This window comes from Mixophyes fleayi, chromosome 9 (genome assembly GCF_038048845.1).
Source record: "Mixophyes fleayi isolate aMixFle1 chromosome 9, aMixFle1.hap1, whole genome shotgun sequence".
Classification (NCBI taxonomy): Eukaryota; Metazoa; Chordata; class Amphibia; order Anura; family Limnodynastidae; genus Mixophyes; species Mixophyes fleayi.
In genome coordinates this window covers 86,601,161-86,606,312 of record NC_134410.1, presented here as the reverse complement: position 1 = coordinate 86,606,312, position 5,152 = coordinate 86,601,161, and the positions used below count along the sequence as shown (strand labels likewise).

At 31.3% G+C, this 5,152-nt stretch overlaps 1 long non-coding RNA gene across 1 annotated transcript; it reads right to left on the bottom strand.

Moving 5' to 3' along the window:
* Nucleotides 1–3,995: 3,995 nt before the first annotated feature.
* LOC142101650 (uncharacterized) lies at nt 3,996–4,618 on the bottom strand. Its single transcript, XR_012679095.1, has 3 exons — nt 4,559–4,618; nt 4,362–4,464; nt 3,996–4,066 (listed from the first exon to the last, which is right to left on the bottom strand). It is a non-coding gene; the product is annotated as an uncharacterized LOC142101650 (long non-coding RNA).
* Between the last annotated feature and the right edge of the window lie 534 nt (nt 4,619–5,152).

Genomic DNA, 5,152 nt, shown 5'->3' with positions numbered 1-5,152 from the left:
GCAAGCGCGAGAATAACTTTATTTACAGACACACTGGTAAACAAAAAACGGAATAGAGAATTTGCTCTGTGCTTTCTTAAAATACAAACACTATTATAATCCCATATGGGAAATTAACTCAACCACTAATAATCTAGCCATATTAACTCCAAAAGACAGAATAGTACTAAAGAATTAGAGCAATAAAAACAAGTGTTATAAACACCATATATATACAGCCATAATAACTCCCTACAGATATAAGGTTATAAGGTTAACCTAACAATAGTATGAATGCATTAATATACAAAATATATATATGGAACAGGATAACAAGAGATATACAACAATTAAAACCCTAAGGTCATGTAATCATATAAACTAAAATGCATATAATCTAATGCAAATCATTATGCTAAAATTGGACCATAAAATTAATAAAATTAAATAAAAAATGGGATAATTGTTAAAGAAATGGGGCTATTTCATACATCTCATTTAAACCAGTAGGTATTAAAGTTCCCAATTGGAATATCCAAAACATTTCCCGTTGGGAAAGTTTTCGTTGTAAGTCGCCTCCTCTTGACTTAAGTGATACTTTCTCCAGGGCCATAAATTTAAGATGTTTCGGATCACTATTATGTTTAGATAAAAAATGTCTAGACACCGAATGACTCTGCACACCATTCTTAATATTACGTATGTGTTCCTGGATCCTTAATTTAAGTGGGCGTTTTGTTTTGCCCACATACTTCAGATTACATGAACACTCTAACATATAGATGACCGATGTTGTTAGACAATCAATTCTTTGTTTCACACTAAATTGTCTACTATTGTCAAAATTAAAGAAAGCAGTTTTCGTTGTACTCATGTATTGACATATGTTACAATGAGTACATTTCACGGAACCTATATTGTTCATTAAAAAACCTGAAGGTTTTAATGGAGTGATATCCTTAAGAAGCAAACTGGGAGCAATTAGATCCTTTAGATTACGATTTTTTCGAAAAATTAAAGATGGTTTAGCTGGAAGGATTTGGGACAAAATCGGATCTCTTAGTAGAATGCCCCAATGTCTATTCAGTGTTGTTCTTATCCGATTTTCACCACTACTAAATTCTGTGATAAAAGTGACCATATCCTTCTTATCGGATTTATTTGTATATTTTAATATTTCACCACGATCCCTATTCTTAATTTTGTTCCTAGCCTCATTAAGTAAATGATGTGGATATTCCCTTTCTTCAAAACGGCCTAAGTAAACATCAAGTTGTTCCTCAAAATCAGAATTCTGACTACAATTTCTTTTCAACCTATTAAACTGAGAGAATGGAATATTGTCCTTCCATCTTTTAAGGTGACAACTGCCATAATGTAGATAACTGTTAGTATCCACATGTTTTATAAAATTTCTAGTGAGGACTTCTGTACCACTAGATGTCAAAATAAGATCAAGGTATTCAACTTGTGTCTTATTGATATTAGCGGTGAACTTAAGATTATATTCATTTCTACCGATGTACTGCAAAAACTCATCAAACTCCTCACAAGTACCATTCCAAATAATTAGAATGTCATCAATATAATGTTTATATAATTTGATCTTATTTGTGAAAGGATTTGGTTGGTAAATATATTTGGACTCCCAGCTTCCCATATGTAAGTTAGCAAAGCTGGGTGCAAAAGTGGTACCCATGGCTGTACCCCAGGTTTGCAGATAGAAGGTATCCAAAAAACTAAAATAATTATGAGACAGAACAAAACGAATAAGATCACAAATGAAATTTTTGTGATCTAATGTAACAGAGTCATCTTTATCTAAAAATTCCCTACATGATTCTATACCCTTCTCATGCTGTATTGATGTATAGAGGGATTGTACATCAATTGTAGTCCAATAGAAAGAAGAATTATCCCAGACATCTTGTAATATTTGTAAGATGCTATTTGTATCCTTCAAGTAGGACTCCAAAGTAATTACATATTTTTTAAGGAAAATGTCAATATATTTTGATGAATTAGATGTTAAGGAGTCTATGCCCGATATAATAGGACGTCCTGGGGGTACTTGTAGGTCCTTATGAATCTTGGGAAGATAATAAAAGGTGGGGATAATAGGGCAGGATGTATATAGATACTGAAATTCATCCTTATTCAGAATGTTTGAATGGAGTCCCTTAGATAAAAGCTCTCGTAGTGAAGTAACATAGTCCTGGGTAGGATCTTTATGTAATTTGGAATATGCTAATGAGTCCCCCAAAAGTCTGTTAGCCTCTGCTACATAATCTGATCGAGTTAAGATTACTGTACCACCCCCCTTATCAGCTTGCTTAATGACTATGTTACTATTCGACTGTAAATCTTTTAATGCTTGTTTCTCATGTATGGTTAAATTACCTTTGACTTTAGTATCAAATTCAGAATGGCAAAGATCTTGAATGACCAGATCCTGAAAAATATGTATATGATTACTTTTTGACTCAAGAGGATAAAATTTTGATGTTAATTTTAAACCAGATTTAGAAAGTGACTCAAAATTCTGAAGACACCCTGTATCTCTCCTGGCGAAATGCCTTTTTAATGTAAGTTTTCGTACAAATTTCTGTACGTCAACATACATCTGGAACTTGTTAAAATGTTTAGTAGGGGCAAAAGACAGCCCTTTTTTAAGAACTGAAACTTCTGATTTCGATAATATATGTTCAGATAGATTAAATATCCCTTTAGTTCTCAAAATATCATTAGAATCTAAAGGAACCTTCTTTTGTGAGATTTGAACTCCCCCTCGTTTTCCACGTCGTCTGTGTATCTCCTTTTTAAGGGAGAGGCTACCCTTGTACTCTCTTTTAGCTGGGATTTGAAATGTAAGGGTCTCTCTCGTTTGGACGGACCTGGGGATAAAAAATCCTCTGTCTCACTATCTGACACCGACAAGGTGGAAAATCTGTTTCTCAGTCTCGGTTCAAAATGAACCTGTTTGCTCGTTTTTGGGCTAGATTGAATGGGTTCTCTTCTTATTGGAACATTCTTCCATTTGTTGTTCGCTATATGTTCTTGCTGTCGCGAATCTCCATTCACAAATTTACCACTAACCTTAGGTTTTGGCCATTTTTTAACATTATCCTGTATGTAATCTTTCTTATCTCTATGGAATTTACATTCCTTAATTTTTATCACTTCTGTTTCAACCCTGTCTAATTTTTTATTCAACACCAATTCATTGGCCTTAAAATTTGTATCCTCCTTAAAAGGTTGCAAAAGAACTTCTTTAGTTTCTAGTTCCTTTTCAACTTCTTTAAAAATTTTAGTTTTTTCAAGGATAATCAACTTAATCAGTTTTAGTGAACAATCATGTAATACATTGTCCCATATATATATATGTTTTTATTTGAAAATATGTTTAATGTTAATAACAGTTAGTTAAGATAAAAGGATGATTGCAAGACGTAACCAGCGACTGGATTTTGAAGCCCAAGGCCATGACGCTTTTCAAGAGCCAGCTTCTTGGACAGGTGGGTGTCATCATATGTAAACTGCACTATGCTATGTTCTGTGTGATGTAACCTTATGTAAAGTATCACTACTGACACATACTCACACTGAAATTACCTTTTTTCTCTTTTCCTTTCTCCAAAATGTACCTGTCACACCCATTTCACTGTGGATTGCAGACGGAACCAGCGACTGGATTTTGAATAGTGCATGGAATATTGACCCACTTGTATTGTTTGTTTTTTGTTAAATATAATGTATACTGTTTAATTACCACATAAATCTAAATTATAAGAGAAATGATTGTTTGGTTGTATCCAAAAAAGTTAATCACTCTTTCAAATGTATTAATAAATTTTTTCTAACCAAATTGATGTGTTGAACAAATATTTATTTTTCTATTATATTGTACAACAATCTTTATTATAATAATGAAAGACATGTTTTAAAGAAAAATATAACATCTTTTAATAATTTACATATTTTCTTTGTGCAATAAAATTTATATATCAGAATTACATTTTTCTGTGGTCTTTGCTTTTCTCCAATTTCTTGTATTTTTCACAGTAGTTCTTCTATCCTCTTCAGTTGGCTGTGAATTATTAAAAAAAGTGTTTTTAATTTTTAATTTTTTTAAAAAACATAATACAGTTGAATTAAAATGGCAACATTAGCATCATTAACAATCAATCCTCTATTTTAATTTTCATTAGGATTAAGTATTCTCTTGTAAAAAATCACTGATAATATTTCTGGAACTATTTTTTTTTTTTGCACTGTTATCAATAACATTTAACATTGAATTTTTTTTTACAATGAATGTTACAATTGTAAAAATCATTAGCATATAATTTTTTTTAATATACATTTATATATCAATAACATACCGTGGTTAATTATAGGTAAAACTAAATTCTTGTCGTTAGTTCTTCTTTGGGATAACTTCATGATTTGTAGCATAGACCATTAGATGATTATAAAATCTTTTGTCTAAGGGATTTAAACAGAAAAAAAATATATATAATACCTAATAATATAAAATGTAACATAATCAGATTAATTTTAACACTAATATTACACTTACCATTGTTAAATATTCTTCCAGTAATTGAAGGATTACGTGCATGTTTCCATAGTAACTTTGTGTATTTTCAACTAAAAAAAAAAATATATATATTTTTTTAAAATACATACATATAGGCATTCATATACACATATATCTATATATCTATATACACACACATATATATATATATGTATAAATGTGTGTGTATATATATGTATAAAAATAAAATAGAAGACAGGGGGCGCCACACATAGTGCAATTATAAGTGATACACAGTCGTATTCTTCCAGAGATATATAATTCCCGTACCAGATATTCAAAGTAATCAAGCCAATGATTTATATGATGAATTCCTTCTGATGGCACCACGAGTAACCTGGTAATCAAGGTAATCCTTTATAGTAGATATCGCCTCCTGACATAGGGCAAGATGAACAGCTGCAAACTAAAATACAAGGCACAATGGTGTGATACCGTAAATGAACCAGACCTGAATGCTTAAAAAGCCATATATTTAATAGCACAGTATTTCACACTGCAGGCTTTATAAAATAAATGGCCGCACATGAAACATAAATATAACCAGCTTATCTGTCCTATGGACACTCGCAG